Raw genomic sequence first — 14,455 nt, forward strand, 5'->3', positions numbered from 1 at the left:
AGGTTTTTCACTTGTATTCTGTTTTACTTTTCTCCACAATAACCAACTTGTTGCACTCACATGACTTGGTATACACAGTAGCTTAATTTCAAGCTTACACACCTGACACGTGACTGCTATGTTCATATTTTATTGGCGTGTAGTGAACTGGGTATGTGCATTCTACTCAGTAGTTGAGGTATGACTATAATAAATTAAAAATAATGATCTTATTGAAATTACCATGCTGCGACACTGGAAACACTGTCTACAATCTACAACTGAGTCTGTCCTTGGTGTGTATGTCCATGTCTCAATTTTTGAGCTGCATAATGCTTTGATATGCAAATGGAATGACTTATTTATTTTGTTGTTCATTCATTTATTTATTTAGATGAAGGATGCATCAAAATGAAAACGTTTAGCTGAAAGTAACACCTGGCTAAAAAACCAAAACACAGGGGTGGGATGTTGTGGAGTGAGTGGAGTCATATAAGACAATTGCACCATAATTTACTATTAGTTTCTTCGCGTCCTGAGCAATTTCATATGACTTTTTTGTCTTTGTTTGTTTTTTTAGTTGTGTGTCGATTTTGGTAGCTCTGTGATCTAATTGCAATAAAAACAGTCACAAGGACTCAAGCCAGCACGTCTGCTACCATCTACAAACGCTAACTTTAAATTAAAAGCTTTCTAGGCCATTGCATCGACATCCATGTGTATTATTTGGGGTTTTTATTTTGAAGTTGGCCTTTGCAATGTGCCATTGGTGTGTGACATGTTATTGACCTTGGTACGTTGGTTTTAGGTTCTCTCGTAGTCCCAGGAAAGAAGTGGAACCATCCCCTTTCTTCTCGACCCGCTAAAATGTTTTACCGCAGTTGCCTACCGAGTGATACCTCTCTCTTCCTCATGTGTGGGAGTGTGACTTTAAAACAGCATTGGGAACATTTTTTTTTTCCTTGCTTTGAGACATATATTTTCCGTTTTGGATGTCCTTAGGTTGATAACTGCAAATGTCTTTTTTTTCCCGTTTTCGGTGGCTGATAATTTGGGTAATGTCTAATTTATATCTTTTATGGGTCCCTTTTATGTGACATTAGCAATAATTAATTAATATATGCTCATGCACAACATGAATAAGGGAAAGCAATCAGACTAAGAATGAAAGCAGTTTGCTAATCTTTAAACATCCATCACTCATACAGCACTTCCTCTGTGACACAATACTGACCTAAAAAATTTAAAGTCAGAAAAGTATTGAAAATATTCTCATAGGTGACAGTTCACTCTATTGTAAGTCCATATATCATCTCAGGAAGGTCAGAGGCTTCCAACTGAGTCCCCATAGCTGATATTCAGCTCTGCCTTAAACTTGTTCTGAGGAGAGTTTAGTATGGAATTATAGTAACTGTGAAAAAAAATGTTTCCTTAACACTGCCTGCAAAAGCTGGTATTTTCTACACCATTTGCCTGATCTTCTGTTCTTCTGCATAAGTTACACTGACACAAAGGTGGGTACGAAGTTGTTCTGCCAAAAAAGACATACAGAGGCTACAATTCGAATGCATATAACCAGTGTGAATTTCGACACTTGACTCTTTCTTCTCAACCCTATTTTCTTTAAGTATTTATTTATCTATTTTTATCTTATTCATGTTTTGTACTGAACAGAAAATGGTTGTGGTATTTATCACAGATTTCCGATCACATAATGATGCAGTAATGTTGACACAAGGATCTGTTCCTAAGTCTAAATAAATACTTCCTGGACCGGTCTCATTGACAGTGACAATGAGCAAGTGGTTAGTTTGTTTTCATTATTGGACGTTCTATTGAGTCTAACAATTGTGAGATCCAGGAGACTACATTTTTCCAAGATTCACCTTCACCGCTTATATTATTATTATACTTCTAGACAGTCGAAGGTAACAAGCAATATGTTTTATTTTTTCAAATAAATATGGCCACTCTATCACAGGCACATTTATTGCAAATCAAAGCCAACAATGCCTTTGTTCAAGTAAAACAATATTTGGTACTCTGCTACAATGGTTTGCGATCCAAAAAAAAAAAAAAAAAAAGTAACTATGTTAAAGCTGGTCTTCCCTGGAGAAAAATTATCTCTGTAATTAAAAGGACCAGCAGGAAATGTCTGGAATCATCTCAGTATAATTACAAAAGCCCCATTTTTGTTAATCTGGAGGATTCTTACACGGTGGAGCCAAGATATAGCTTTGAGTAAAGCACCTAGAAAGAAAGAAAAGGCAGTGGGCAAACTACAGAGGATGTGTGTGTGTGTGTGTGTGTGGTGGTGGGGGGGGGGGGGGGGGGGGGGGGGGGGGGGGGGGGGGGCTATAGGGTGTCTGCTGTTGCTCCCTGTTGCTGCTAAGGAACAGGGTGATACATGCAAACCATGGACGTGCTTTTAAGACAGGTCTTTGAATTATAAGGCAAGCTCTGCTGCTACGTTTCTTTTGACCCCGAAGGGAGGGGGGGGGGGGGGGGGGTGAGGGGGGGGCAGCCCTTCAGTATGACTCCTTTTTAGATTGTTTCCATGAGCTTTGGCTGAACGGTGGCATACGTTGATTCTTCCAAGTGGCACTGGTATATGAGTGAGTGATTCAGTGGTGTGTTTAGCTTATTTCTTTTAAACAAATCAAGTTCCTCTTAAGTGGATTAATGAATGGAGGGTGATATGTTCTGCTCCAAATGAGATACTGGGCACAATTTCAGCCACAGCCCCAACAAAAAACACAATGACTAAAAGCAATGCTGTGTTTCCTCCAAAATGTAATTATGAAACTCTGATGATGATAACATTTTTTTCTCACGGGAGCACCACATAGGTCACATACTTTGTTTTCAATACGTTTTAATTTGCTGAAAGGTGATTCCTTTTCATGCATCTCAAATTCTCACTGTATTTTAAATCGGGACCTCCAAGATCTCCAATTTTCCAAAAACATGGCAAAACCACATCAACCATGCGTATTATGAAGATGCCGTGAACATTCAATCAACAATTCCTGTGCCACCTACAACAAAAGAGCCAACAGCAGTGTATTTAATTGTTTGCATTTGACATTGTTCAGCTGTCAAACTCTTGCAATCCAAATGGTGGAAATCCGTCACGGTGACTGAAATCTTCCATTGATTTGAAGGATTGTTGGCTAGGATCTAGGATTGGCGAGCTGCTACACCTAAATGAACGAAGGGGAAACAATGCAGTTTAAAACTATATCCCAATTTTCGATATATCCCTGTGATCCTCAAATGCTTGATCTAAAAATTGTTCCAAAAAAAGTTCTCATTTTTTTTCCCCTCAGCAATTAATTCAGCAAGACATCAGTGCTGTGTTGTGTGTTTGCGTGAAAGTAAGGTTTGTTGTGCTGCTTGCTCTAAGTGTAAGCCTTTGATTTGTGTGTCACAGCTGGGCCTGAGGAGGACGTTTCAATGGGCAGCTGTGGACGCTTTATCTCCCGTGCGCTGACACAGACTCATTTAATAGATAGCATACTCGGGGATTTGCCTCCAAAGTTGTCAGGACGCAGTCAGATAAATCACTGGACAGGATTGCACCCAGGCTATCCGAGTCGCTGGCATTTATGGCTTTGTCTACTGACCATGAGACACATGCAAAATGTATTGTTCCCATTGAAGTCTGCTTTTTCTTTGCTTCAGTGTTAAGCACTCACTCAGCCACGCCTCATAAAGGCACACGTCCAACGCACTGATACCGCAATACGGACTCTAGATTTAGAATCTGGTGGTCAGCAGGGATGGAAGAAAGCTAGTTTATTTCTTTACATACTTTTTTTTTTGTTTTATTCATAATTTATTATTATTATTGTAAGTATATCTCTTTTTTTTTATCCAATGTGTTGCTACTTCCTGTTAAAAGCTTACAAATATTAACATTGGTGGGTCCTGAAACTAATTTGTGGCATTTTAATTAATTAAAACAAAATGTGTTGGATGCGAATTGTTGCCAGGCTCATCACAGCAACAAAAGAGACACTTTATCCGTGCTCAAATTCTCAGTACCACTTTCTATTAAGCCTTTTCTCTGAAGTCAAAGTATGTATTACTGTTCTTACTTCCATTGTGTTGTTTGCTGTTTCTATACTGAAAATGAAGTGGGGCCATCTTCTTTGCCAAAAATAATTGACTTTATGCTGATTGTGACGCTCAGTGTTTAATCCCATTTGTTATTTATTTATTTCTACTTGAATACACAAAATTGGAGAAGCATATTAATGGCAAGAATATGATAGTTTGCGGGTAAGTTCATTCATGCCAAACAATGAAAAAGGAAAAAAAAAAAAAAAATATCCAGAATGTTTATTAGTATAACTATTTTTGTATGTTGTATAGAGGCTGAAATAGGCCGGTCAATGACCTCACTTTTATTGCTGGAATAAAACAATTAAACACAGGTCTCTTAACAATTTATGAATTCCAAAAAGGCAGCCAACTGACCCATTGTAAAATACCCAACCACGCCTAGTTTGTATACAAAAGAGCTCATTGGTGTTGCAAGAAGTAAAAGGACATCAAGGGAGACTTGAAGCACAGACATTTATAGAGCAAATGTGGATTGTAAACCAAAGAGTTCAACACAAATTTTCTGCTGCAGCCTCTTTGAGAAATTGCTGTCACTGGAGCAATAGTTCACTGTAACTCCTCATAAATATTTTCCGCCAGAGGCCTTTCAAACATGCACAGTTCAGCAAGAACCAAAATGAATATTACCACAACCACTCATTTATCAGTTGAGACACTTATACCCAATCCAAACTATTAAATTGTCATTATTTGAAGGGATTTGTATAATTGGTGTAAGGTTACAAACGTAATGTACAGCATGTCTATGTATCCATTGTTCATACCTCAAATAGGCCAGCTACAACAAAGGAGCCAAATCATAGCAATGAATCCACCAAACATGCCCCAATGAAATGATATTCAAAGTCATGGCAATACTAAGGGATGCACTAAAATGAAAATGTTTGGCCAAAACCGAAAATGATAAATGCTAAAACTGAATGATAAAAGTGAAACACCAAATGAAAGGCGGAGGGAGCAACTGTGCACATTGCCCCGCGGCAGTCAATCAACTCGAACGTTGCTTACAGCGTCCTGCACAGATCTTTAAATGAAAGAGGACAATGAAAGAAAACTGCGTACCATGGCTCTAAATATTATTCTTGTTTAGGTTTTAGCACCTGTTTATAGGGGGTCAATTTAATGTACTCCTTTTTTTTGTTCTATTCTTCTAACATTCTAATGGCAGTAGGCTCATTCTTTAGTTTTAATTCATTGGAACGCCAAGCATTAGAATGGAAGGCATATTAGGTATTTGGTAGTATAAACATAAGTGACCAGCTGGTCCATTTATTGTAACTCAATAAAATGCAATTTCGCCCCATCTTTCTTCTTTACATGTCAGCTTTTAGAGATAAGTAGATAGCCCACATTATTAGACATTTGCAGTTATTAAAATATAATGCACTTACATACTTTTTTTTTCCTGTCTTTGAGTTTAAAAAGTCCAACTGTGTTTGAACACAGCACAGCACAGCTGGAATTGAACTTGGGTGCCTCAACTGTGAGATGTATGTGCTAACCACTCTGACACCAAGTTGCCTCATCTGAACCAGTAATATTAAATACAAATGCATTTTTTTTAAATTGCAAATGGTATACCATTAGCACATTTTCAATTTTACTAGTTTACAAGATTTTAACAATATCACAAAAATCACATTTGAAGACCAAAGCAAATGACTGAAAGGTCTGTCTGGGAAACAAAAAACACATTTGGATTAAACATATCAAACTTCGTTGGAAACATTGCATATTTAAATCGTAGTGAATGAGAACTGTAATTCTAATGAAAATTGATTATTTTTTTTGACACACCCCTAATACATAGTTACTGGCTAGTGCTAACTCTGGAAACTAATGTCATATCGTACAAAGTGAGCATAATTGATCACTGTTTTTTTTTACTTTAATTTACTTTTTTTCATGGCATTGTGATGATGGTGGTAGTTCTGTGATGTGATAATAATAAATACAGTGTTGCAAGAACTTAGGCTCACCATTATGCTGACACAGCTACAAAGGCCAGCTTGAAAAATAAGTGTTTTTTTTTCCTCAACCCGACAAAAAAACTACATTAGTTAACAATGAAGTGATGCCCCTTTTTGTCCTGTGTACATGTGTGAAATTCCGACAGATGCTTGCTTGCAGCAGTTTTTGCCTCATTACATCATTGTTTTTTAAATGTGTTTTTACACTTTTATGGTTTTCAGCAGAAATACAAGTAAATGTTCACTTTTGCCATTTTCAGCTGAAAATATTTCACAGCCAACAATCCGGGGCATTGAGTAATACGTTTTGTGGCCGTTGCGCAGGACTTCAATTTCAATGCCATTCAGTTTCATCTCCTTTTTCTCGTTGTATAATTTTAATACGAACCACATTTCCACCATAAAGTGCCACAGCATTCAAGTATTTCAAGCCATGTTGTCTCAAGTCATTGTCTAAGTAGAGTCTCCAAGTATGAATTTTTTTCAAATCAAGTCAGTATATTATACAAGGCTGTGGGCCCTTTAAGGAAAAATTGCCTTGCAAATTCTTGCCCAAGGAACCATGCATAATAGCAACAGCTGTTCATGCATTTTAATCAAAAGCAGTGGTCTTTCATGGAACTGCTTCATTTCTCTTCATTTCTGCAATTACAAACTGCCCACCAAGCTTTTGGCCCCAAGTTCCAAGCATGTGAGGAAGCAGCCATGCTTTCTTTCTCTCCTCAACTGCCTCCGAGCTTGCCGTTCAGTTTCTCAATAATTACTTGCATTTGTCTCATCCTGTCTACTGCAGCTTCCTCGTGCATAGTTTTGGTATGCTTGGAACAAAGTGCTTTAGTCCAACTTTCACCTATATCCAGGTTGAAACCATCCTTTAAAATCAAGCAGCAAGCTCTCCTGGGTGACTCAACAATGAACTTTGTGCAGGGAAGTAATTCATGATTAATTTTGTCTGGATCCACACTGGGGGTTATGTTTTCTAGTCATGTTTTCTCAGCATTTGTGTGTCCCTTATTAGCCCAGATTGCCAGACAGTGCAGTTTCTTTATGAGGTGACATTTAATTATGGGTGCATGAAATTGTGTTCTATTAATTGAAAATAGTCACCCATGGTCAGTCAGCCTTATGTTTTGTAATGGGCTAATGTGCGAGACTGACTAATGCAGCTTACTTTAGTTTAATCTCACCAGGATTTAGCTGTATTTAGATCACAAATTCACAGGTAATTAATTACATCTTTGTATCCGTCCTACAACTCATTATTAATGCAAACATTTTCGAGGCAAAAATGCCATGTTTGGTGCTGCTAATTATTAGTCTGAATGAAAAATCATGCTTGACTACTTGATTGTTTCACTTATATATTCATTTTTTTCTGCTAAAATCTCTTTGGAGGATCCATTTGGCTCTGAGCATTTTGCTGGCGTTGGGCTGAATTTTTGTACCTCCAAAATATTTGATATTTAGAAGACCCCCCAAAATTTGGTTGGGGGGCATGAAATTAGGACGTAAGAGGCTTCAGCCCAATGCCAGTGATGTCTTTTTTGGGACCAGTTTTGTATCTAGTACTCAAATACCTAAAATGGGTACATGAGTAAAAGTACTCAATATACCTTAAGAGGTAATTGAGCCGCTGTTGTTTTTATTTGCAACACTAGTAAAGCAGGGTTGCTGAAGGTAATCTAACCTCGGAGATTCAGCGATAATAGCTACATTGGTAAGAGGGCTGGATGAGGAAAAAAAACATATAGTGGGGGGAAAATGAGGGTGATATTGAAGAAAGGTGAGAAAACTGTAACAGGTATGTGTTTATTTCTGTTTATTAAAGCACCCTGAATCTTGAAATGGGAAAAAAATGTAGAGTAATAGAAGACACAAATGGATTTCCATCAGACAGCTGTGATCGCAGTCTGAGATAAGGTGAAAATGAAATGTTTTCTGAGTCAGTCACAATTTGTGCCCGTATGCTGTGGAGGATTGTTGATCGCCACTTGCATGTCCATACATATTGATCATTTAGTTTTGAATGTAGTATTGCTCATTTAAATGCTCAAAACAAAATGCATGGATGCATACAAGTTATATTATTTTTATGATACAGAAAGTACTAAACCATGAATGCATTAATAGTTGATTTTGGTATAATATATACATATATATATATATATATATTTATATATATATATATATATATATATATATATATATATATATATATATATATATATATATATATATATATATATATATATATATATATATATATATATATATATATATATATATATTTTTTTTTTTTTTTTTTTTTTTGTGCCCTGAGCTGGCTATTGATTTATTGAACAATGTTGTGTTTATTGGTAGTCGCGACTCACTTCGGGAGCAACAGTTTCTGCAGTAGTAACGGTCAAGTTAGCTCTTGTTGCGAAAAGCTGCCGGAAACAACTTTAAAATAAAAACACACCAATGCATTTGTGTCCCTACATTTTATTTCATTTGGTATGGCAAGATTTACTTTGAATATGGCGAGCCTTTTTGCCACTTTTGGTGGCATATTTTACTATAATGCAGAGCATTAACATGCCACACATTCTCTTGTGTGTGTGAGTGTGTGGATATGCACACACTATTTTTAGTTGTTATAAACAGGTAGCCAAATGTCCTTTGCACAGTAGGGTCAAGTCTACACAATCACAGCATCCTGAAACGCAGTCCAGTGGAGTGCAATTGGAGTAACACTGTTTGTCAGGGACCAGGGCGTCTCCATTGCCTGGTGGTTAAAAATAATAATCATAAAAAGTAAGGGCTTCGACGATTGTCACAAACAGTGCGGCACCGTTGGGGTCCGGCACCAAGTTGTCCGCAGCTGTCAGACTCCACACTTCCAACAACAGTGTCCCATGACCTACAGTGCCCAAACTGAGTTTCGCTTTACGATTCTGGGAATAACATGAGCAGTCTTGTGTTTTTGTCAACTGTCAGGGCCTGTTGCGGTCATTATCATGTGACCATTGAAATTTACACAGCTGTATGGTTAAATATAAAATACTTACAGAATAAAAATGTAGGAACTGTCTAGGCTGCCCGTTTAAAAACAAAAAAAAAGTCAAAAGCATTCAATTCATTAAATTGGAGTTGTGTCAAATATATTTGTGATCATCGTAGCAATACATAGATGATTTATTTATGCTGAAGCTGTAGTATTTGTACTTACAGCGGTATCAAGGGAATAATGTGTCATGTAAGCCTCAGCTATTCAATGGCTATTTACAGAGTAACATCTGTGACTATCTATCTGGCTTACCGTTTTTTAAATCCCACGTATTACGGGTTGAGCGGAGATTATTATCCCATTGCACAGAATGCGGTTACAGTGAGGGGCGAGCTCCAGCTCCGGTTGTAGCTAAAATTGCTGTGATTAGGACTCATGATCCAGTATCATAAGGGAGTAACCACAATGGCTTCAGCATATTCCACCTGACATTTCGTTTAGGCAGATCTCTGATTGGCACTTGATTAGCAACTAATCCATGTCATTATCTCCTTCAGTAACATTAGTTGAGTAGAAAATGGTGTTGTAAATCATGGAGGTGGAATTTTACTGGGGCTTTGATCAGTGTTCAGCGCTGAAAAGTGCTGTGAAGAGATGGGACATACGCTGTTGCTATGGTTACCACAAAAAAAGGGCGACCAGAAAGATGAAGTGCTACATGGGGTGCTTCTCCCCCTAAATTGTTTTATCATAGCCCCCAATTGTGTAATGATGCGTACATGCCATTAACTAGTATTTAACTCTCATTCAGTTATTATTTAGCTAGAATTTAACTAGTATTTTAAAACTATCAGCCCTCTATCTTGTAATTCAAGATCATCAGTCTATTGTATTGAATCATAGTTTTGTCCTAATTTAAAAACACCAAAGAAAAATCTTGAAACGTTACAATAATGCTAATATTGTACACTTTATAAAAGCAACGTTTACTGTACATTAGTGAAACACGCAAAAGCACTGTTTTTTCCTCCCAGATTGGTGAATCATGAAACAAACTTTAAAATGCAAGTTTTTTTTTTTTTTTTTTCCGCCCAAACCATGATTCATAAACACTGCACGCAAGCTCATCTGTAATTATAAGATGCACATCTGTCCGCTTTGTACTCTCACTTTATCACAATTGGCTGCCAATATGTAGAGGGGAGAAAAAAAACAATCAGCTTATTGTTTTCGCACCATTTTATTCATACGTGGCCAGATTTTCAGCCAGTTTTCAGATTTGTTTTTGTTTCTTTTATGTCATGAAAACAAACCGCAAAAATAAACCTGCAGTGTTGAGACCCTTCAGTAGACCAGCAGGTAATCATAACAAAGACAATGCAGCCGAGTGGGTTGCCTTTATACGAACGCCACTCTATTCCCCTTACTTAGATTACTGGCCGATATTCAGGCTTCTGTATATCCCGCTTGGTAGAATCTAGCTCAAGCGTACCCGATATCATCCCCCACCCGCCCCATGCTGCCTCCTCTGGCTCCAGTCCTGATCCTAACCCTCAGAGGCGCAGGAAATAATTAGGAGAGAAAAGTGCAGCTGACGCTATTTCTGAAAGCAGGGTATTGTAATGAGAGCAGAGCAGGTATTCATTGTGTCTGATGGAGCGATTGAAAGCCACTTGGTTTTCAGGCTGCCTGGGAGAAGCCTAGCAGAGCTTTGCCGCTCCCTTAATGCACACGGGAGCCGAGCCTGGGAGGTTGAGCCAGAGGTGTCTGCAACAATGGCGGGAGCCAAGGTTATAGCTGAGAACCCATTCAAACTATTTGAAAGTGATGCAGCCCTCGCCGCTTTTGTCGTTGCCATCATGGCTGTATCTCCCTCTCACTCTTTCTCTCACTCTTGTTTGTGGTACTCATTGTTAAATGGGAAGAATGCCTCTTGAAAATTGTGCTTCAACATGCTGTGTGTGTGTGTGTGTGTGTGTGTGTGTGTGTGTGTGTATATATATATATATATATATATATATATATATATATATATATATATATATATATATATATAAATTTTTTTTTTCCATTCCGGTTCAAAGGTTTTGTGGCATGTAGGTTTAAAAGAGACTTAGGATGGGGTTGATACATAACAAATTTCACAAAGAAACAAAACAAAGAATTGATTAAATCAAACCACTCTTTTTTTAATGCTCAGTATATTGTGTTTTATCCCTTCAATTAATAAATCCTTATTGATCTACAGTATATCAGCATAATGAATGTACTGTTCTCTTTTTAAAAAAAACAGCAGATAGTTTTTTTTGTGTTTTTTTTTTTTTTTTTTTACATTGCTCATGAAAATTATTTAATCTGTAGAAAATACTTATTGAGGGACATAGCCTTCATATTGTTTGTTCAGCAAGCCAAAACCAAATGGCTTGTCTGGTTTGTTAAAATAAATAATAAAATTAATACATACAATTTAAACAATAAAATGTTTAACCATGGAACACTTTCCCGAGTAAATAGCTAAATTCCTGTTAACACATTTTTAAATAAACCTTGATTGTATCAACAACAAAGTTGTCTTTATGTTACAACGCAGATGAAGGTAAACACATACTCCAATTTTCTCCCATTTGTTGTGATTGTTGCATTTTAAGAGATTGGCTTTGAACTTTCAGAAGCTACTGTACTTAACATAATTTGATAGGTGTCATGTGTCTGCATCAGGTTGGATTATCCTGGATCATCCTGTAACTGCAGAATTGTATTACTTCTAAGGAGGCCAACACATTTTATAACACTTGGTAGAAGGGTGGAGCATAGGTCAAGGAGTCCATAAAATCACTTTGCAGATTTCAGAGTGACGATCACACACATTAAACACACTAATGCTCCTCATCACACGCTTAAAGTTTTTTAGAGACCAGTCATTTGAGTGATGAAATGATTTAAATTAATCCCATCCTCTTTTCCAAAATGAATTATTGTTTTGCTCGTAATGAGATTTTAAGGCTGCACTTTTAATGTCACACATACACAATTTATGATTCTGCTGAGATGGTGATTGAAGTCATTTTAAATTAAATATTAAATTGCATTGAAACTATGTCATTTTCCTTTGGTTAATGAAACCTGTAGAACAACAACAAAATCAAGTGAATGCCCCACCACTACTTTGTTGATTTATTCATTTATTATTTGTTATTTTCAATGAAAAGCTCCATTTGTTGTTGCTCCCATCCCAACCCCATACCTTATTTGCGTCGCTCAGACACCCATATAATGCACAATGTGTCTGTTGTACTCCACTCATTCCAGTAAACCGGTAAACTAAATTTGTTCTCCAGCTATGTCAATCATGTCACCATCTTTTGTTGTATTTATGGACACCGGGGACCCATTCCCAGACTCATTAAAAGTACACAGTGCATCAGGGAGAGAAGGAGAATGGGAGGAGCTCTGAGATGGAAATTGAAGCTATCACTTTGAATCATTTTCTGCAGCTACTGAGATGAAGTGCACCTCCTCATCTTGTTGCTTGCTGCCTTCCCAAGGTGCTCGTAGGCTAGAGATCAGGAATGCTTAGTAGTGATGAGAAATGTCTCAGGAGCAGCGACTCCTGCGGGAAAACTACAAACTGGAACAGTGCATTATTACCCTTCCCTTACATGACTGGCTTTTCCTTAATAGGGATAAAAAACAAACCAAAAAAAAAAAAAAAGAATTGATGTTGTCCTACTAAATGAGCCAAGTCCTAAACATTTTGCCTCACTTGAGTTTTGCCTTTTAGAAATGTATTTAATGATGCATAAATGCCCCAATTATTTTCTGATTGTTACCCTACCTGTTTGCACACTCAAATAACGCGTTGACAGATTTAATTGAACAATGTACCATTTTGAAAAGAAGCAATATCAACCAGTAAAAAAAAAGACAAATTTTATCATGAAAATCACTGTATTATGAAAGTCACTTTTTTTTTTCTTCAAACCTTGGCAGGTTTCCTTTTTCCAAATGTTATTTTCAGTATTTTCACAGCCTCTGCTTTGAGTAATAGTCAACAAAGCTTTGTTTAAATGGTTTTTGCTTTAATTAAAAATAATTCCTGTGCTAAATGTTCAGATAACATGAATGCATGCTCATTTTAATCTGTTTTAATGTAATTGGAAACAACATAATTTTATACAATGTGATTGAAAAGTAACCCCTCTTTTAAAATATTTATTCACATGCTGTTTTTTTTCTCAACATTTTGTGTCTTCTCTATGATAATTACTGCTTTTATATATATATATATATATATATATATATATATATATATATATATATATATATATATATATATATATATATATATGTGTGTGTGTGTGTGTGTAAACAGAGTAAACAGATGTATTATCGATCTTTCTCTCGCTCTGTCTAGCTATCTATTTATATACAGTATGAATGTGATGTGTTTTTGCGAAGGCATGCCGACGTCACCGGGATTCGTTTTGAGTTCTTGACAAAAACACACATTTTTGACCGAAATGTCCATTTTGTGATTTCTATGGAAACAAACTCCTTAAGGTCTTGACTTTTATTTCCTGGAAGTTAAAATGTTCCAGTTGTATGAAAATAAGGGATTAGTAGAGTATGCACGCCATAGATTGATGGGTGTGTCATTGGGTGTGACATTTCAACTTCCATGGATGTTTTATCTTTTAGAGAGAGATAGAGAGAGTGAGATAGCGCGAGAGAGAGTGAGCAATTGCTGTTTCAATCTAATAACTGTACGTGGTCATTGTGGACTATTTTGTGGACATGTTCTAAATTTCAAGCGCATAGCACTACATCAGCCCTGCACTGTGTTAAGTAGCTCCCGCTGTCACCAATGCAATCCTTCTCCATATCCACATCACTGTCAGATGCGTGCGACTTTTTCGAAAAGCCATCAGGCTCTGTCTCTGTCAACCGGCTGTCCCTCACTCCATTAAAGATGATCGATAGAGCCTTAAAACCTTTCGCCCAGCTGTTGACTCATCCTTGGGAAACTGAAAAAAAAACTCAGATAACGGACCCTCCCATCACAAAATGTCTTTTGTCTTCTCATTGTGCACTAACACACTTCTGAGGACAGTTTACTGCAATTCCGAGGTGATTCGGAGTCTCGATAGTGATCACAATGTGGGAGTTGTATCATTTTTTTTTTTTTAACCCTAACCTTTGGATAATGAGAGTCCTTTGTTTGGGACAAATGGAAACAAACAAACAGAGGAAAGACATCTTTATTTGTTCATCTGTCATTGTTCTCCCTCTCGGTTTTGTTATCCTCTAAAGGCTTGTGAGGATTTCTGCAGGACAACTTGAGACAGGTTTTATGATGTTTCAGTGTGATTGATAACATGCTCTCGGAGGG

General features: G+C 37.0%; 1 protein-coding gene across 4 annotated transcripts in view; it reads left to right on the plus strand.

The window, feature by feature from the left end:
• The window catches only part of macrod2 (mono-ADP ribosylhydrolase 2), a 398,210-nt gene that overhangs the window by 125,611 nt on the left and 258,144 nt on the right, over positions 1-14,455 (plus strand). The window lies entirely within an intron of this gene.

Source organism: Hippichthys cyanospilos, chromosome 8, assembly GCF_059441005.1.
Source record: "Hippichthys cyanospilos isolate Australia breed blue-spotted pipefish chromosome 8, RoL_Hcya_1.0, whole genome shotgun sequence".
Classification (NCBI taxonomy): domain Eukaryota; kingdom Metazoa; phylum Chordata; class Actinopteri; order Syngnathiformes; family Syngnathidae; genus Hippichthys; species Hippichthys cyanospilos.